General features: G+C 43.3%; 1 long non-coding RNA gene across 1 annotated transcript; it reads right to left on the reverse strand.

The window, feature by feature from the left end:
- Positions 1-4,111: 4,111 nt before the first annotated feature.
- Positions 4,112-5,774, reverse strand: LOC142295530 (uncharacterized). The gene is made up of 3 exons (XR_012751484.1): positions 5,697-5,774; positions 4,603-4,650; positions 4,112-4,193 (listed from the first exon to the last, which is right to left on the reverse strand). It is a non-coding gene; the product is annotated as an uncharacterized LOC142295530 (long non-coding RNA).
- Between the last annotated feature and the right edge of the window lie 16,247 nt (positions 5,775-22,021).

The following is a 22,021-nucleotide window of genomic DNA, read 5'->3' on the forward strand; positions in this document are numbered from 1 at the left end:
GGTCATTAGGGTGTTTTAGTGGCCGGGGGTGAAGGGTTAGGTATAAGATAGGGATGGGAAGGATGTAGGGAAGGTTGAGCTGTGGAAAGTCATATAATTTAATTGGGGAAACAGGGACAGGAGGAAGGAAAAAATAGGGTAGATGGTAAGGGAGAACAAAGCTTAATCATTCATTAAATATAACTAAAACATATACAAATTACATGCGATCAAATATATGATCTTATCTGTGACGACAAATTTAATGACCATATTTATTCATGAGTTGTGAGAAGATAGCCCTACATGATGTATATTATGATGCACAAATATTTGTTCGCGTGATCCTTTCTCGGAATTGGTTCCATAGATTCCATCGTTTTTATTATGGGGAAAATAAATTATTTGTAATAGCATAATGTTTTTTATATTTTTTATGAAGGGCGAGAGTTTTAACAATTTGTGATATATTGGGGACGTCGATTTTCTTCCAATTGGCTGCAATTAGGTTTTTAGTAGTGAGAAAAATCTGAATAAAAATTGGTCAGTATATGGGATCTATTTCTTCTAGTCATACTTATTATTGTGCGTATATGAAAAGTTTGCATTGAGAAGTTTGACAACTGCAACCTTTCTGTATATTTGGAACTCGGATGAGAAATGGTGAATATGGTAAGCAGTAATATGACTTCAGTCAAGGGTCACATCTGTTATCTGTTTCAATAACCACTTAGACTAAAGCCTGCTTTACACGGGACGACCGATCGTGCGATTTCACGATCGATCGTACCCACCCCCGTCGTTTGTGAGTCACGGGCAAATCTCTGCCCATGTCGCACAAAGTCGTGAAACCCCCGACACACGTACTTACCTGCTGAGCGACCTCGCTGTGGGCGGCGATTGTCCACTTCCTGAATGGGGAGGGACGTTCGGCGTCACAGCGACGTCACACAGCCGCCGGCCAATAGAAGCGGAGGGGCGGAGATGAGCGGGATTTAAACATCCCGCCCACCTCCTTCCTTCTGCATAGCCGGCGGGAGCCGTGGGACGCAGGTAAGCAGAGTTCATCGCTCCCGTGGTGTCACATGGAGCGTCATGTGCTGCCACGGGAATGATGAACAACGCCACAAGTAAAAATAAACGATATTATGAAACTGAGCGATGAGTACACGACTCACCATTTGTGAGCGATACTGTGTCGCTCAGAGGTTTCACACGAGACCACGTCGTGTATGATGTCAGATGTGCGTCACGAAAACCGTGACCCTGACGATGCATCGCACGATCCGTCGTCTCGTGTAAAGCACCCTTAAGGGCCGATCCAAATGTCTATTTTCTATGAGTGTTATCCTTTTTTTTCAGGTACAGTATTTGCTCCCGAGATAGTCTATGGGGTGATTTTTTGAATGCTGAGTGGTCCATGTAAAATTGAGGTGACATGTCCAATACTGATCGGAGTGTTAGATCAAACGCAGTAATGAAAGTCTAAAAGTTCGTGAAAATTTTGATAACTATCCATATGTGTTTTTCACTGATTGGTGGATAAGAGAAGGTGGCAAAACATTTTTATTTTCCAACAGGGAATAAAACAGATTAAATTTTAACCTATCTCTGAACATCACTGATGAAAGCGCTGATGAAAACCTCTTATGAAATTCAGTTTCTCACACATCAAAAAACCTGCTGTCTGAATGAGGTCTAATTCCAAAGGACACAAACAACTCATTTAGAAATTACATTATTTTCGAGTTGATCTGATGAAAAGCTAGATTTAGAGCAGTAATGAGTCCCATTTATTTCTGCAAGTATAAAATATTGCAAATAATATTTCAGCAGGCTTACCACAGAGAGATCTGACAGGTGCTGTGCACCATTAGAATCAGAATCAATGAAGAATAGTTAAGACACTGGAGTTATGGGAATCCTGCCTGCTCAACTGCAGAGTGTTATGTAGCACTGGCATCTATCCAGGCACAAAAAGCAATGCCTGCATTCAGCTGAATCTGACAGCTCCATAAGGAGACTTATTGTTTCTCCGACACTGTGAGCGAGTGATCATTGTAGGTGAAGTGGATCGGTGAACACCATAACAGTGCGTTACACAGTGTTTGCTCAACACTGCAGCAGAAAATGCCTGCCAAAATCCGAGCCGGATAGGGAATACTTTATCTAACAACCTGCAACTTGCCTTACACAACATGATAATATTCCCATTCATACCTGCAGGTCTACAGCACGCAAACAATTACTACCCTGAAGGACAGAAGAAGGAGTAAAACCCTGCCAAGCTCACACTGTGTGAAGTAGCATTGAAGTGTTGCTGGTGTAGCCGATATTAGAAGAGTGGAATGTTTTCCGGTGTCCACTGTCAGCTTATTATAAGATTACATTATTATACTGTTTATACAACTTCTGATTTTGTATTTGCATGTAATTCACAAATTTTACCATTCAAGTATTTGTTAAAAGATTTTAACCCCTTCACCCTTGGGTGATTTTCCATTTTTCATTTTCGTTTTTTTATTCCCTTCTTCCAAGAGCCATAACTTATTTATTTGTCAGTCAATATAGCCATATGAAGGCTTGTTTTTTTGCGGAATGAGTTGTACTTTTGAATGACACTATTTATTATGCTTCATATCGTACCTGAAAACGAGAAAAAAAATTAAACTGAGGTGAAATTGCTAGAAAAGATACATTTCACGATAGTTTTGTTTTTTTTTTTATTTACCATGTTCACTATTTTGAAAAACTGACCAGGCAGTCTGATTCCCCAGGTCAGTACACGTTCATGGATACCAAACATGTATAGTTTTACTTTTATAAAGGTGGTAAAAAAAATTCTGAAGTTTGTAAAAAAAATAGAATTGCGTTTTTATATCACCAATTTACGTGATGCATAATCCCTAATTTTTGGGGATTTGGTGCTCAGTGATGGATTATTTTATGCATTATGAGCTGGTATTTTTACTTATTTAACTTTTGTGTAGATGCACTGTTTTGATCAAATGTTTTTGCATTTTAATTTAATGTTGTGGCAACCAAAAAAACGTAATTTAAGGGGTTGGAATTTTTTCTTGCTATACCGTGTACCGATCAGATTAATTGATTTAATATTTCGATAGATCAGGCATTTTTTAATGTGGCGATACCAACTAGGTGCAATTTTTTTATTACTATTGTTTTATTTTCAATGGGGCAAATGGGTGATTTGAATGTTTAATACTTTTAAACGTTTAAAAACTTTTTCTTTACATTTTTTATACATTATTACTAGACTTTTGGCTACACACTCCAATCGCTTCTCAATATAGAAGAGAAAGAAAAAGAAGTATAACATACAGTGATCACCACACAAATTAGAAAAGGCAAAAAACTTTATTTGTATAAACAAAGTGGACAAATCCTGGCTCAAAGGGCGACAGCAGCACATAGTTGGACAACTTTAAAAACATTTAAAAAGCCAGAGGCATCAATTCCCAACTGACCGGCCTCTAGAAAGGATGTCACAATAATAGTATTATACATATATGTAAGTACCAAATGAAACACTCCTTTCTAAATATGGTTGTTATCATGTTCCCTCTCTCTCCCCCTATTGTGTAATCACGTACCTTTCCTCTCCTTCTATTGGACAAGACAGGTACATCTCATTGGTGACAAGAATTAATGCAAAGAGAAATAATATACGAGCTCAAATGGACAAGTGTCTCATATGTTCAATTGATAATTGGTCTCCAATAGCTTCTCCTAATCAGAGGGATGCTTCTGCATCCCTCTGATCAGGAGAAATGCTGCTTTTCTGTGACTGGCGGGTCTAACCAGGTTAAAAAAAAAACAAAAAAAACAATTACAGCCCAGGATTGATCTTGGGTATCTATAGTTAAATTAATCCCAAGCACACAATCAATTGCAACAGGGTAATGCAAAAAGTGATTTTTATTATAAGCAGAAAGAGAATGCCACTACCGAAAAAAGCAAAGACAGAGTCAAGCCAACGTTTCGGCCTTCACAAGGCCTTTATCAAGGACTTGCCTGTAAAGAAATAATAAAGATTATATACACACCAATGAGTGAACATAATGTACATATTTACATATTTACAAAGAGTATATATACAGACATACGTGTATCAAGAAGTGACGGGTATAGACGGATTAGACGTCAAATGGGTAAACCACAGGTAGGGCGTTCTGCTCTCAAAGCACAACTTGCTGGATGGAGAGAGGGATACAACAACAATAAGCACCATGAGAAGAATGGCAAGCAGAACGTACAGTAACGGCAAGTACGCGCTGGTACATAGCTCGATCAAATGGTGATGCCAGCAGGCAGTGAAATCATAAGATGAATACAATCCGTTCAGAACCATCGGAGATGGGTGACATAGTAGACAATGCAGGACATACTGTATTAGCAATACAGATATACGTGTAGCACTTATTACTGGACGGGCAGAACCAGGAGGAGGCAGTGGATTAAACAGTACACTTGCTATGTTAGTGGGCAGGCGCCTAAGAGTAACGCTAAATGTAGCATGTATAAACAATGCTAGCCATTGTCTGTAGATAAGCAGTATACAGTATAACAGCGCAGTAGACAGTATGAGGTTAAAAAACCTACCCAGAGTCAAGGAGGCATGAAAGGTGAGTGGGTGGATGGAGGAAGTGCCTATGGAAAGACAGGATACATTAGTATACATAGCCATACATGTGGAAACCAGGCAGGTAGAGGTGCGCATTATAGATAGTGTATTTACCTTACAGGGCACAAGGGCAGGGGGACAGGGTCCCAGGGGTGCAAGCAGCAGGCGTGTGGCAGTGGGGGTCTGTGCAACGGCAGCTATTTGTAGCCAGGGCATTACTTCCTGGTGTGACTCATGGGGGCAGGAGCGCAGGTGCCCGTGACGTCAGTGATGACGTGGGCTTACTACTGCGCATGCGTCCGGCGTCAGTGGGAAGCAGGAGAGGTGCTGTTTGCAAGCACCTTAGTGCGCATGCGTGCAGGACGTCACGGAGGGGGCGGCAACCAGGGACAGGATCCCTGTCAGTGTGGGTCACTAGACTCGGCGCGCTTGTGTGCGTCGCGTCACAGGGGGGGCGGGGTAAGGGGAGTAACAGGCTGTGAACGGGGGTATGGGTGTTTATGATGTCACATAGGGGGCCGGATGTGATAGAGAGGTTAAAGTACCTGTATGTGGTTATTGTGCTGGTATGTACCGGCTCATAAGAATCATGGAACCAGGATATGTGTAGTGGGGAAGCACATTATGAATGACTGTGTATATAATGTATGTGTGGTCTATGGGTGTGGAGTCAGTATATAGGATGTAAAAGGGAAGGTTATATATGACTATAAAGGGGGACTGGAAACATAAATGGGACGAGTATACAGCTATATATTGCTAATATGAGGCTGTTAGTGTATAGCTGATATAGATTGGCGAATACCGCTGGTATATAGCTGGAATGGACAAAAAGCTGGGATGTGGCTGATATGTGGTGCTGATATATGAATGGAATAGGCAAAAAGTACTGTGGTAGAAGTGTATATATGTGGGATAATACAGAGAGGGTTGAAAGGAATGTAATGGTTTACTTGGGTGTAAAGGAGAGAAGTAGTATATGTATGATAATGTTGTGTGTTGGAGGGGAGGGGGAAGGGGGGGGGGGAAATTATTGGAAAGGGAGGGAATGGTGATAGGGTAAGGATGCTACCTGGTGAAGAGGAGGTGCCAGTTGTGGAGAGGGTGCATGGGTGGGATCCGATCGGTGGAGCAGGTGATCAGTATCTCTAAAAGAAAAAAGAGAAAGGTTAAGAAAACGGTTATGTAAGCATCAAATAAATACATAAAACATAATGCATGGCAATGGTCTACTCAGGTACACAGGCAGGGTTAATAATTCGTTTCATACTCTCTATTCATACCCCACGGCTCAAGGGTTTGTAAGGTATGTATCCAGTATGCCTCACGGTCCCGGAGAATTTGTACCCTATTGCCACCCCTTCTGGGTAGTGGGACATGTTCTAATATCTGAAACCTTAATTGGGAGACTGAGTGACCTCTGGCCGCAAAGTGAGCCGGAATGGGGAGTACAGTCAGGCCACACCTTATAGTCGATTTATGTTTACTAATGCGGTCTCGGATATGTTGGGTAGTTTCTCCAACATATCCGAGACCGCAGGGACATTTGATTAGGTAAACGACAAAATTCGTGTCACATGTATAGAAACCTCGGATGGGATATCGTTTACCGGTTCTGGGGTGTGTAACAAACTCCCCTCTGGTGACGTTAGAGCACTGTACACAATGGAGGCACAGGAATGTGCCCTTACGTGGCGTGGCCAAAAAGCTCTGTCTGTCCCGGTTTAGGGATGAACCTATGTCAGCCCGGACCAAAGTGTCTCTGATGTTGCGAGGACGTTTATGACAGATCAAAGGTGGAGATTGAAATTCCTCAATGTCCGGGTATGCGCTGCCGAGAATAGGCCAATGTTTTTTAATAACCTGGCTGAATGAAGGGGAGAAAGGGTGATACGTATTCACAAATGGTATGCGTTGTTTTTTGTTGGGTTCTGGGCTGTGTCTGGGGGAGGTATTGGATGCAATATGGTGTGGATAGTCCCTGGCTTGAAATTTACTGCTCATTTCTTGATGTCTAAGTGTGCGCGTTGTGGGATTGGAGACGATCCTTTCAACTCTACAATGTTGGGAGATGGGCAGAGAATTCTTGGTATGTTTCGGGTGACAACTACTGTAGAGAAGAAGACTGTTTTTATCTGTGGGTTTTGAGTATATGTCGGTGGCTAGTTTACTGTTGGGGTCCCGGATGACAAGGGTGTCAAGGAAGTTGATGGAATCGTGATCGTAGTGGAGGGTAAAAGAGATATTGGGAGAGATGGTATTGATGTCATTGAAGAAACTAGTGAGTGTTTCTTCACCACCGGTCCAGATGAAGAATATGTCATCTATATAGCGTTTCCAAATGGGGATGTTGATGGGAAAGGAGGGATGTGGATAAACAAAATCTTCCTCAAATTTAGCCATATATATGTTTGCATATGGAGGTGCTACGTTCGAACCCATTGCGGTCCCTTTCCGCTGCATGTAGAACGTATCTTCAAATAGGAAGAAGTTATTTTCCAAGACCACCCTGAGGGTGTCCAGGCAAAATCGCTTTTTCAGATGGTCGAAGTCGGTATGTGTATTGAGAAACCACTCAATCGCCAGGAGACCTCCTTGATGGTCGATGCTGGTGTACAAGCTGGTCACATCCATGGTGACCAGGAGATCGTTATTGGTGATTCGGTTGATACTGGATATGGTTTCCAGAAAGTGAGTGGTGTCCTTGAGGTAAGAGGGGATTTTCGGGATAAGCGGTGTGAGTATTTTTTCCAGGGTACGGGCAAGTGGAGACAAAATGGAATCTTGGGTATCTAGCCGGACTCCATTCCTCATTTCAATTTATGGGGACCAGAGTTCGGTGATGGTGGTAGGAAAAATAAGGGGATAGGAGCAAGTGGGCTGTACTTACCGAGGCTCCGACATGGCTGTACATTGCTTCCAGGCTAATCATTCACTTCTGGGGTGGCTCAATACCTTCATCCCATTTGCACTGCTATACCCGCCCATCGGTGTCTGTGAATGGTTGCAGTCAGACACGAGCCCACGCTGAGTGGCAGTTTGTCAACTGACTGTTTCCAATCACAGAAGCTATGTGTATCATAAAGTAAAAATAAATATAAAAATTTGGCATAGGATACCCCATATTATGATACCCAGCACTGATAAAGCAAATAGCTACAGGGTGCAGCCCTCAGCCGTGCGCTTATCTTGGCTGTGAACTAAATTTGGAGAAAGCAAGTGCAGCTTTTTTTTTAATTTTTTAAGTAAATGATTTTAATAAAACTGTAGAAACTGACAAACCAATCTGTCCGTCAGTGATGAGGAGTCTTATAGCTACAATGCTCCTCTCGGAGATATTCAAATTGTCTCTTCAGGAAGGGAAGAAACAAACTCTAGTGCAATCTATTGCAAGTAGCAATCCTAAAAGTCAAAAGTGACTCTCCAATGAGCCTTTTTGCATGACCTAGGATTTTTATGCCAGAACCTCAATTTGCAGACACGGTGTTTCGGGATGATTGTCCTTTATCAGTGAACTTTAGCTGGCTCTTCCGGATTGCACTGGTGTGGTGGCAATAGGTTTAATTTAGGGGTAAATTGCAGCTCAAAGCTGCCACTAAGTCCTAAATGAATAATGCGAGGTGTATATGAGACCCCCATTACTAATCTGTAAGTGAACATAAATAAAAAACACCTAAAAATACTTTATTTGAAATAACGTAAAAAAAAATTGCTCTTTCACCACTTTATTAACCCCTAAAACACATCTGCAGATCCAATGTAATCCACACGAGGTTCCATGATGATTCCAGCTCACTTATATCTGAATCACAGCACATGATCATGGATCATGACCACCCGCTGTGGACTTCAGACAGAGAATGAGTGAGCCATGTGATCAGTGACGTCACTCAGGTAAGTTGCAGTCTCAGCTTGGAAGTTCCCGTTGTCCTCCACCTGTGACTGCAAGTAACCTCACCTCAGCGGACCTCAATAAGCTCAGTAACCTTATCTGAGGAAGGGTCACTGAGTTAATTGAGGTCACCTGGGCCATGGGAACCTCCAGCTGTGACTGCAGCTAACCTGGGTGACGTCACTACTGATCACTGCTCAGTCTCTGCTTGAAGTCCACAGCGGGTGCTCATAATCCATGATTGCATCATGAGACCTCATGTGGATTTCGTCAGACCTGCAGGGGTGTTTTGGGGGTTAATAGAGTGGTGAAAGAGTGTGCTTTGTTGTACTTTATTTCAAATAAAGGATTTTTTGGTGTTTGTGTTTATTTACTTTCATTTACATATTAGTAATGGGATACACAACCAAGATAATCACACGGCTGGGGGTTGCAGCCTGTACCTGTTAGCTTTATCTGTGCTGGGTATCATAATATGGGGACCTTACACCAAATATTTTATTTATTTTTACTGTACAATATAGACCTACAGACAGGATTTGTGATTGGAAGCATCAGACACGCTGTCACTCAGCATGGGGGGGTGTCTGACTGCAACCACTCACAGATGCCGGTGGGTGGGCAAATGCAATGAAAGGAAGGTGCCGCCTTGAAAGTGAATAAGTGACCGCTGGAGCAATTACAGCCTCGCCGGAGATTCAGTAAGTATAAAGTGCTTGCTTTATTATTTTTCTTTATTTTTCCTATATTTCTTTATATTTCCAGAGTGCAGAATCCAGATCAATGCCCAGAATTCCCTCAGACACTCGGGTAACTTTGAAACAGTGTGTGTCCGGAATTTTACAGTAAGGGTCCGCCCATCATTAGTAGTCACCCCTTTTGCTATGAAGCCCATAAACATTTCCATTAAGCAAAAGGCATTGTAAGTGGGTACAAAAAAGCCTGCAAATAAATATCTCTCTCTGTTTGCTGAAAACAAAAGCTGAAATGTGATTAACCAGGAAGTAAAGACCTGTGTCTGTGATTCCTGGTGGCAAACATTGAGAAGATGCATCAAGGTCAGGCGACACCTGTGATGCAGTGATGAAATATAAAAGGCCTGACCAGGGCCAGAAGAGGGTAGTTGGTGCCAGAACTCCAATGGATAATTACAGGGACAAGCAAATTGGGGTTATAGCCACATCATCCCAAAGGGGCCAGAGAGTGGCCAGATCCCCTAGGAGGCCTGAGCACAAAGGAAGATCAATGACCCTAGGTGAGAGGAAGATCCGTGACCCAAGATCAACGCCAATAGAACACTGAAACACGACATCCCTGAGTAATACCTTTAGACCCAGACTGTGCCGGTCAAGGTACAGAACCCTGATGCTACTAAGTGAGACCTGCAGACCCAGACTATGCCGGTCATGGTACACAGTTCTGCTGTCCCTGAGTTAGACCTGAGGAGCTGATCCATGCCAGTGAAGATGTAGAGTTAAGGTGGCATCACCTGGAAGCCAGAGCCCAACCCACTCTTTCACAGGTCCAGGACGAGGCCTGCAGTGATAGAAGGGAGACATGAGTGAGCCCGGCTGTCGCTAGGACAGCAAGCAGGGCAGGGGGGTTGGCTGTAACACAGGAAGTTGAAAATTCCTTTATAGATTTGTTAAGAGGACATACGGCCTAGCGCAAAAACTAGTGATGCCCGCTAGGGCCACTGCGTCAAGGAGTAAGTGCAGTAATTTCCCAGCGATGGGTGCATTATCCTTGTTAGAGAGAAATCAGTATAATCCCTAAGATATTTTGCTGTTACCTAGATTGAAAACTAAGACTTGTGCTCTGTATTTTGTTATTTTTACCGCACTTCGGGTCTTGTGCACTACTCAGATGCTGGGCGCATGTGTATCAGCTTCAGACAGGAGTAGTGCTCATGACCTGAAGTGCGGAAGACTTCTGATCGTGGGCAGTGAGCTTCTTTGAAGCCGGGTACGTCCTTGTTTTGTGTATTCCCACTGTTTAACTGTTTCCCTATTGCTGAAGTTCCCGCCAGATCGCGAGCAATAAAAAAGTACATTGCCTGACTCCATCTTGTTTCATCCGCGCTGTTCCATCCAACCACCTGCATTATTACAGCACCACTAACCAAAAAACATCATGAAAACCAAGGAAATCGCCAAACATATCAGAGGCAAAAGTTGTTGAGAAGTACAAGCTAGGGTTGGGTTCTAAAATATTATGCCAATCTCTTATGAGCCACAGAGAACCATCAAATCCATTACATCAAATGGAAAGAACATGGTATCACAGAAATCCTTCCCAGAGAGGCTCTGGTAAACAGGGCATTAATTATAGAGGTAGCACAAAGACCAAAGGTAACCCTGAAGTATCTACAGAGTTCCCAAGCAGAGACTAGACTATATGTCCATACGACCACAATAAGCCCTACACTCCATAGAGCTGGCTTTTTTGGAAGAGTGGATAGAAAATAGCCTTTACTTTCAGTCCAAAAGTTGAATGTCTCATTTTTAGTTTGCCAAAAGACATGTGGGAGACTCCCCAATTGTATGGAGGAAGGTGCAAAAAAATCATAGTGAATTTCCAGATTGTGAGGTAGCAAAATACAAAAAATATCAAAATGTTGAATACTTTTGCATGGCATTGTACATGAGGAAAATAGTGGAGTTAGTTTTCTTATGACTAGGGTCACATGACACAGTTCTTAATGGAAAAATGACCCTAATTATTTTTAGTTGCAAAACTACAGTAAGTATGTCTGCAGATTACTTGATGTAAAATTTGTACCTTATCTGTTTGATTATACTATCATTTTCACTTACTTTTCCAATACTATGATATTGCTGTTGTGTCAAGTATGAATATTAGAGTTTTGGCAACATTTTTCGCAGTTCCTATTTCTCATCCACGACAGAAGACAGTGGCTGCTACACTGGAGCAGGAGTACCACCTTTTATCTGCGGACTATAGCGATATGCGGCGTGCACACACTTGGTATAGATGAGGTGCTAGTGAATTGGGATTGGGATCCCAGAACACAGCAGAAGATATTCACTGCACACTCAATTCAAGTAGTGCGGGCAAAACAAGGACAGTAAATGGATCATGTCAGGTCCCCAATGCATCCAGATCCACTAGCAGTTTTGGGTGTGCATCTAGAATCCCCGCCTAATAGTCCCTGCATCTAATAGCAGATATAAACAAATCTTTAGTAAAAGTATATCTAAAAATATTTTATGAGATGCTGATTAGTGCAAGGGCAAAACTTAGCATGTTATCATACCCCTGTGGGCAGAATCATAGCAGCGCAATACAAGCCCATGCAAGAGTGCAGCTTTGTACCCTTCAGCATTAAGCTTCTTTGATGCTGGGTGTGTGCATACTAAAAAAAGTATGTTTCGTTAAAAAAGGGAAGCTACTGTAAAATTATACATTTACTTTGCTGCAAGACATTTACTTCAAAAAATAGAAAAATAGTTAGTTTTGTGATTATTGAGCCACCAGTAAACTGCAATGCTACACAATTTTGTGTATGTTCAATGCCACCAAGGGAAATTGTTCCCAGGGGTGAAACCTAAAAATTTGTAAATTTTTGACTGTCACCCTAATACACAGGGCATTCTATAAGGTACAGGACCCAAATATTTTTCCATAGTGACGATTAGAAAAAAGATTTTGCTAAATTAAAAGAGTCAGTCACCACAGCTCTAATATCCAGCTGTGGGAAATAAATTTTAATATCCAATTTAAATGTCTTCATGTATTCACTGCTCAAAAACCTCGTCAGTCATTTGTTCTCAGAAAGCAGTAACACCGGTAGCCATACTTACTCAGAGCAACATTTGTATTCTTGCAAAGCTCTTCCAAAAGCATCTATATCAGTTGGATGCAGGTATTGTTTGTGAGCAGTTGACTATTTATTCTCGCTATGCTATTAGCGAGTACTGTCCGCTACTACATATTCATTACGAGTAGCGGGCACAATGTAAGTCAATGGGGAATACTCACTAAGTAGAGAGTAACCTGAAAGCCGTACTTTTCGTGTGAGTAGCGAATAGTACGGCTTTTGGGTTAAGGCCGCTTTACACGCTGCGATATCGTGACCGATATCGCTAGCGTGGGTACCCGCCCCCATCGGTTGTGCGACATGGGCAAATCGTTGCCCGTGGTGTACAACATCGCCCAGACCCGTCACACTACTTACCTGCTCTGCGACGTCACTGTGACCGGCGAACCGCCTCCTTTCTAAGGGGGCGGTTCGTTCAGCGTCACAGCTGCATCACTGAACCACCGCCCAATAGAAGCGGAGGGGCGAAGATGAGCGGGACGAACATCCCGCCCACCTCCTTCCTTCTGCATTGTGGGCGGGAGGCAGGTAAGGAGAGGTTCCTCGCTCCTGCTGTGTCACACGTACCGATGTGTGCTGCCGCAGGAATGAGGAACAACATCGTTACTGCTGCAGCAACGATATTCGAGAAGGGACCCCCATGTCACCGATGAGCAATTTTGCACACTTTTGCAACGATGCAAAATTGCTCAAAGGTGTCACACGCAACGGCATCGCTAAAGCGACCGGATGTGCGTCACAAATTCCGTGACCCCAACGAGATCGCTTGAGCGATGTCGCAGCATGTAAAGCGGCCTTTAGTCACTACCTAGCGAGTATTTCCCATTGACTTACATTGCACCCGCTACTCATAACGAATATATGAGTAACGGACAGTACTCGCTAACAGCATAGCGAGTACGAATAGTTAACTACTCACTCAATGCTAGATAGAGGCACATTTCCCAGTCTTTCTTGAAATATTATACTGTATTTGGCCCTGTTTATACTAACACTAAAACCTGTATATTTGACAAGTATTAACACCCAGTGTAACAGATGCATAGGTGATTGCTATAACAAAACCTTTACATAGCTTCCACAATATTCTCCAGTAGAGTAGGTGAACGCTTTTCACTTAAGGATTCCATCTATCGCCTGTACAGTTTGGTGGAGACCTTTATTCGGTGAGTGTATGGGGTTAGAAGAGAGAAGTGTTAAGCATCTGGTCTCTAGTTTATACCTTTTGCAGCATATCTGAAGTAAAAGTTTAAGAACAAGCTTTTCACTTATACTTTTATGAGTATCTGATTGGTGGCATTAGCGGCTCCCACCAGTCATAAGCCTGAATTCTCATTTTGCACCAGCAAGGACAATGGCATACGTATTCAGGATAATGTTCAATGAACGGCACAAATTAGGGAAAAATTCTAACCTTTTCAACATGTCCTATTCTGCGTCATCAACTAGTCAACTTATAATAGAGTTAAATACGAATTTATGAATGACCAGATCATTTCTATAAAGCTGCTCAATACAGAGGTTCATCAAGTTAAGGGCGTTTTGCCACAAACAAAGTTAATTTTAATCAACAGTTCTTGGAATAATAATAAATTCTACAATTTGCTGTGTTTAAAAAAATTGTTCCTGTGCTGAGATAATCTTATACATTATATGTGCCCCTGCTATGTGCTGTGTAATGGCTATGTCTGACCACACAACAACATGGTCTGATCCTGCCACATCTCCTGGGCAGAAGAAGACACAAAAGATTACACAGACAGCACAGCATGGGATCATAACTGATTCTTTTTTTTGAGGTAAAAATTTTCTACTGCTATTTAAAAAAAAAGTTTTATCTCAAAGAAAGAATTATTTGCAATCCCGTGCAGTTTTTATATTTTTTTACTTAATCCCCAACCCAGGAGATGTGGTATGATCAGACCATGTCCCTGTATGGTCAGACACGGCCATTACACAGTACATAGCAGAGACACATATATAAGATTATCTCAGCACAGGAACATTTTTTAACACATTTAATTGTGGAACTTAATTTTACTCAATAGATATTGGAATAATAATAACCTTGTTCGTGAAAAAATCCTTTTAATTTTTTTAAACCCCTTAATTCTCATTTCTCAGACTGAATAAACCAGAATTTAAAACATGTATTTCTTTCACAGAAAATTGCATAGTAAGGGTAAGGAAACATTGATTCTCTCTACATTTGCTTGTAATAATGTCAAAATGATGCTTCATGCAGAATAAACTAAATTGTAGATAGTTATCAGCAAGGACACCTCAACCCCTTCCTAGGTCATTTAATAGTTATCTTACTGCTCACTGATATATTAAAGAATGATCCATTAAATAGCAGTGTGATTATATCACTAAAATATTATTACAGTCAGTGACTTTAAAAGTAGTTCCACATTTTATGTTAACTCTCCAACTATCTACGGTACTCAAACACAAACTGATTGCATTGTTTAGGTCTTTGATTTTATTTTTGTTCATCTTGTGGTGTCTGTTTATGCTCCCCAAACTTCAGCTCAATTGAGAGAAAGAAAAATTATAAAATGACCAGGTTAAGATCCTGGATGTTGTAACAGACAACTCTGGTAACAGTCCTGAGCAACCTAGTAGCCGTTACCCCGTGTGCCGACCCCCACGGGCCCTCCTGGTGCCATCTACCAGCACAGCACCGTCCAAGGCCCTGGCAGTCTTTCTCCTGTAACAATGGGTGGAAAAAGTTTCAACAAGCAGGGCGCAGTCTAATTATAGTAGAACTTCCTGTCACCCCCTACCTGAGGGTCCTGATGGTCTTCTCCAAAGAACACAGGAAGGTTAAACAAGGGTGACAGTCCATACAAAACTTTTAAAACTTTTTATGAACTTGCGGGTAGATGTACCGACTGCTCCGCAGCCTGGGTTGCAGAGTACGGGTGCTCCGCCTGTAAGGACTGGCCCGGTGATGCGGCCGGGTCTGGTCTTGCAAATGTCCGGATGACCGCTGGCGTGACTGGGACGAGGGAAAAAAACGGGGTTTCTCCAGCTGGGGTGTCATATGGAGACACTGTATGTTCCACTGCCGAGGTAGTAGTGGGTAGCTCGGCGTCCACCGAGGACTGGGTAAGTGATGGTGGAGTGTTCACTGTGAGCGGGGGCGGTCCGGATCCCTCAGTCGCTGTTGCCGGATTTGGGCAATCAGATCAGTAGGGACTGGGTAACCGCTTACCCTCTCTTCACTTGGAATCTCTATCTCACGGGCTCACACTGCCATCGCCAGGCTCCTCATCTCTTCCCTCCAATGATTCAAGATGAACAGGAACTGCATCCGCATTCTCCTGCACAGCTGCTCTGTCTCTTCCTCGATCCATGCCACGATCCCAGGAACAGCACGTTCTGGTGACCTGCTCCGATCCGCCATCTTGCCTCTGCATTGTCCAGGAAAGTTATTGCAGAGTTTTTGCATCCCTGCTTGTCTTCCGCTGTAGTTACATTCCAGCATGCCCCCTCGGTTTTCACTCAGCACTCCTTCGCACACTGTGGCCCTCTGGGAACTTCCGGTTCTGGCCTCACACACAGGACGAAGGGCGGGTCTTCTGTTTCGCGCAATTTCGCGGGCAAGATGGCGTTTTGGCGCGAAAAGATGGCAGAAGATGGCGGGACTGGCGGGAAAAGGAATCTTGACTCGCGTTTTTCGGTTTTCAAGGCGCACATCACCCAGGTGAGTGGGTCCTGCTCGGATTCTGTTTGTGATGCCAGAAATATAGGTGTGCCGCCCCTGCGTCAGCAGCCGGGCTGCTCGGATCCGGATCCGCAGTGGCTCGAGGGGTCTCCGAACCCGGGGTCGGGGTTGTGCGGCCACTCAACATATAAGGGGGGTATTTACATGGTACTGTATGATTAAAGTTTGTGACACCACCTGTGGTGTGGGGTAAGGGTGAAATACCACCGCTGCAGCTGGGAGTACCCGGTGGCTATGGAGTGGGCAACTAGGTGTTTAACCCCTCCACAGTTAGGGGGAATGCCCCGGGACTCGGTGATGGTAGAGGAAGCCGTGGGATGTAGGTTTGGCAGACAGGGAGCAGGGAACTCACAGTTGGTAGTCGTGGTGCTGGATGAGGCTGTGCTGTTTTGGAAGGTCAGTAAACACACTAACTGTAAGTAAACCGAATGACCTGGAGTACCGCTGCCGCTGAGGAGAGCCCATCCAGGTGACCGTTCCCTATGATGTTGCTTGGTGTGTTCCAGTCTATTCCGACCCTCTGGGTGCTTCTACCCATCAGCCCCTTACACTCTAAGGGCTGCTCTCTCGCTCTGTTCTGGGAGCTCCAACTCCCCAGTCTGCTCTCTTTGCTCCCCTGCCGACGACTGCCCAGTCACCGACCCCCCCAGTCTGCCTGACTCTAAAGTGGGCAGCCCCTTCTCTACTGAACCTACCCACTGGTGTGTGTGTGACTGGGATTTGCATGTTGGTCTTAGCAACATCATTGAGTGGCACCTGGAACCAAGGGAGAGATGGATACTGCACGGAAAGGAAAATTGTGCAATACTCTGTGATGACCTGATAGGCGAGGGCGTCACATAAACACCGGAGATGAAATGCAACAGAGGTGTGGAGGACCGAACAGTAAGCAGGGAGCAGAAAGACCAGCTGTGGAGGAAAGCAATTAGGTATGTTTTTTTTTTTTTTTCTTTTGAATCTTTTGCTGGTCCTCTGCTCTTCAGAAAGATGGCATCCATTTTGCTAAATTTTCACTGAGGGAATTACAAAACGTCTGCATTCTCCAGAATGCAGAGTTCTGGAAACTTCAAATACAATTAATTTCTGTCATGCCGTGACTACAAAATACTTTCAAAGTTCAATTCACCGACATTTATCTAGCTACCCGGTGTTCACTGAACTGTTCGACAAACAGATCAGCGAACATACCGTACCCATTGAATTCAATGGGAGGCCAAACTTACATGTTGTAAAATGGTGTTGAAGACTGAAAAAGAACGATAAAAAGGAAAGAGCAAAGCAGGACATACTTACAGAGTTTCCAGCGCATCTGTAACTGCTCCAGTGGCTGTAACACAATTTCCGGGGCTGCCCATTATCCCTCATACATATTCACTGCTTTCACCACCCACCCATGTCTCTGATTGGCTGCATTCAGACCCCGCCCCTATACAATATCTGTGATTGTGGAATCACAGACCCTGTCTGCATCCTTATACTGGTATGAAATAAATAAATTAATAAATTGGCGTAGGGTCCACCCATATTATGACACCAGCACAGATAAAGCATACGACTACAGGCTTCAGCCCCCAGCAATGCCGTTATCTTGCCTGTGTATCAAAATAAGAGGAATCACATGTGCTATTCAAGTATTTAAATAAGTAATTTAAAAAGGCTGTGTGGTCCCCCCAATTTTAATGCCCAGCCAAGATAAAGCTTGACAGTTGGGGGCTGGTATTCTCAGGCTGGGGAGGCCCATGGTTATTGCCCCCAGCATAAAAATAGCAGCCTACAGTCACCAAGGATTGCACATCTATTAGATGCGACATCCTGGCACTTTAACCAGCTCTTCCCAATTGCCCTGGTGCGGAGGCAATCAGGTTAATAAGGGGTTAATGTCAGCTTACAGCTGCCACTAAGCCCTAGATTAGTAAAGAAAGGTGTCCATGAGAGCAGTTTTCTGCCTGGAGGTGCAAATTTGGTGCTAAAATCTCTGCACAAGATTTCAGCACCTAACTTTTAACTACTGGCAGAAAGCCACACCAAAACAGCGTCAGGGTGGGGACAAATCTAACTTCAACCAATCATCCACATGGGAACTGCCAGTGGGTGCATATGTATGAGGTAATGAGTGGCCCCAGAACTAGTGTGAGTGGCCCGGAAGCATGCAACTGCATAAGAGACTCAGTAAGTATCATGCGTATGCTTTTCCCTTTTTTTCTCTATTTTTATTTTTTTACTTACCCTAGTTGCCTGATCCGGAATGTTACCTTGAGTTCCCTGAGAAATCCGGGCAAGGGGTTGGTGCACGGATACTTTTGAACCCTTGCAGACCCAGACTTTTACAGTCCGGGTCTGCCCATCACTACTAAACACCTTTTATTGCCACAGTAAGGGCACTAAAGGGTTCAATTTTATAATATACAGGCCTTTCGTGTTATTATATACAGTAGCTGCCGGATATCGATCAATTTAAGCTATTCTATACTATTCTATATATCTGATATCTTTCTGTCATCTATTTATAGTTTGTTATATTTTTTCCTTTTCGATGAGTACGTAAAATCAAACGCCACAAACGTGGTTTGTGTGCAGTTCGATCTTTTTCCTCGCACCCATTGACTTGCATTGCTGAGTTTCATCCGATATGTGATCAAATGCGATTACAGCTGTGGAAAAACTCGCACATGAACACAGTCTTTGATGCGACTGAAATGCGATGTTTTCTTGCATTGCACTAACTGGGTTTGTACATAGAACCCTCACAGTGAAGTTATGCTCATTGAATTAAAAGTCTTTCATTATCCTCTGGAATCTACCCAGACCCAAGAGCATAATAGTTGTAAGATGTAAAAAGAAAAAAAATCCAAAATAAACCTTATACTCACCTCACCACCCACCTATCTGGTGAGCAGTGGACAGCCTGGATATTTGATTCCTTTCAAATTATATTCCACCTTTAAATTAGAAATAGCTTTTCTTGAGTATAAAGATATCACTAGGAAATGTAAAAAATAATTCAAGCAAGCAAAATTAGCTACTGAAACAAAAGTCACCAAGGACATTAAAATAAATTCACAAATTTTGTATAAATAACATTGATGCCAAAAGGAAAACAAAGGATGGTATCGATCCCTTAAAATATAATAACAAGGTTATTATAGAGGACAAAGAAAATACTGAGATATTAAACAGTCACTTCTCATCTGTGTTCACCAAGGAACTGAGAGAGATTGTGGAACGGGGCTTTGTAAACCGCGCCAAAGATCACTGATGAAAAACTTGGATTAATGTAAACTTTTTATTCTTGCACAAGTCTACGCGTTTCAGGAGGCTCTGCTCCCTTCCTCAGAACCAACAGGCATAAGCTACATCAAATCTATTGAAGTGTATGAGTCCCAGACATATATATACAATGTAACGTCAAAAGACCTCCCACAGAAAGAAAAAAATTGGCGGGAAAAAGTCTGAAAACACGTGGTGTGACGTGGTGCAGTGAAAAAAAGGAAAAGAAAAAAAGAAGAAAAAAATGTGTTCATGAGACCAGTGGTGAAATCATGGGGAATTAACAATGAAAATAAAAAAACCTTATGATAAAAAAAAGTGTGTCATTAATCATTAATGAGTTAAAAATGAATATATATTTATATATGTATATATATATATATATATATATATATATATATATATACATAAAAAAATGTGTGTTTAGGCAGTAAATTGTGGTGAGGAGGTATAGAACTCGCATCAACCATGGATCCCTTTAGTGACTGAAGAAAAAAGGAAGAGATTAGCCCACACACCCAAAGAAGACTTAGGTGTAGACTTGTATAAAACAAATATATATATATATATATATATATATGTATATATATATATATATATATATATATATATATATATATGTATATATATATATATATATATATTGTATATATATATATGTATATATGTATATATATATATATATGTGTATATATATATATGTGTGTGTATATATATATATATATATATATATATATATATATATATATATATATATATATATGTATATATATTTATATGTATATATATATATATATATATATATATATATATTTGTTTTATACAAGTCTACACCTAAGTCTTCTCAGTTGAGTAAGGATCTCAAACAAACTGATCTTACTATACAAAAAAATGATCTTATTCCCAGAGACAATATTACTGATCAGAGGAATTTTTCTTCGCATTTTTTAACTACTTTCAGTAGGGATGGTGATTTGATCAAAAACATCATCCGCAGGCATTGGAACGTTCTTCAGAATGATCCTTTTTTGAGAGGGGTCCTACCAGAAACCCCTGGGATCATTTACCGGAGAGCCTCTACGCTAAAAAACTTATTAGCCCCTATCAGACTAAAGGAGGTGGTCTCTACTCCTATCTCTAATAAACCATTGGGAGTATATAGATGTGGTGCTAAGAAATGTCTATGTTGTAATTCCATCTATATATATAATTGCCTTATTCCGTCTGTCTGTCTGTCTGTCTGTCTTGCTCCAAAATTGTGTCCTTACGGTGACACAAAGCTGATTGGCTGCTGGGCTCGCCATGGCCCCGCCCCCCGCACGGATTGGCCGCTCGCCCAGGCTCCGCCCCCATACGGATTGGCCGGCCGCTCGCCTAGGCTCCTCCCCCCAAACGGATTGGCCTCTCGCCCCGGCACCCTGCAGGCATTGGCAACTCGCCCACGCCCCGCCCCCCTCGCGCAATGCACGCTCGCTCTGGCCCCGCCCCCCGCACGCATTCCCCGAACCGACCGACACGGAGCCACGACTCCCAGGTGAGTACTGTACCCCCGGGAGCCCACATCAGCATACGCCGCCAACCCAGCCGACACATACCCTCGCATTGCTGGGGTTGCCGCCGTATGCTGGTGTGGGCTCCTGTGCGAGCGGGGGACGGGATACGCTGGTAACCATGGTAGCATAGTTACCAGCGCATCAAGGTCCTGCTGTGGCGGAACATACACACACACACGCACACACACACACATCAGAACACACTCCCTCACACACACCTCACACACACATCACATCACATCCACACACTCACAACATCCTGGGATATTGCTTGCTTCTCGGCGGCGATACTGTGCAGTGAACTTCCAGGACCTGCCGGAGGATCACATGGCCAGAAGCATGTGGTATCTCCGGATGTTGTGAGTGTGAGCGCGTATGTGCAATATCGTCAATGTGTGTGTGCGTGAGTGTATGCGATCGGGTGTGTGTGAGTGTATGCGATCGGGTGTTTGTGAGTGTATGCGATCGGGTGTGTGTGAGTGTATATGATCGGGTGTGTGTGAGTGTATGCGATCGGGTGTGTGTGTGTATGCGATCGGATCTGTGTTGGCAGAGGAGCACGGCGTGCTGGAGGAGGCTGGGAGGAGAGAGGCTGATCCTGAGGAAGGCTGGGAGGGGGAGGCTGAGAGAAGAGAGGCTGATGCTGGGGGAGGCTGAAGCTGGGGTAGGCTGGGAGGAGAGAGGCTGATGCTGGGGACAGAAAAGGCTGATGCTGGGAGGAGAGAGGCTGATGCTGGGAGGAGAGAGGCTGATCCTGGGGAAGGCTGGGAGAGGGAGGCTGAGAGAAAAGAGGCTGATGCTGGGAGGAGAGAGGCTGATGCTGGGAGGAGAGAGGCTGATGCTTGGAGGAGAGAGGCTGCTGGGAGGAGAGAGGCTGATGCTGCGGGCAGAGAAGCTGATGCTGCGGGCAGAGAGGCTGATGCTGCGGGCAGAGAGGCTGATGCTGGTGCAGCATGGGGGATGGAGCACGATGGGGGGTGCGCAGCATGGGGGATGGAGCAAGATGGGGAGTGCGCAGCAAGGGGGATGGAGCACGTTTGGGAGTGCGCAACATGGCGGATGGACCACATTTGGGAGTGTGCAGCATGGCGGATGGAGCACGTTTGGGAGT

The sequence above is a fragment of the Anomaloglossus baeobatrachus genome, chromosome 3 (assembly GCF_048569485.1).
Source record: "Anomaloglossus baeobatrachus isolate aAnoBae1 chromosome 3, aAnoBae1.hap1, whole genome shotgun sequence".
In the NCBI taxonomy this organism is placed as follows: domain Eukaryota; kingdom Metazoa; phylum Chordata; class Amphibia; order Anura; family Aromobatidae; genus Anomaloglossus; species Anomaloglossus baeobatrachus.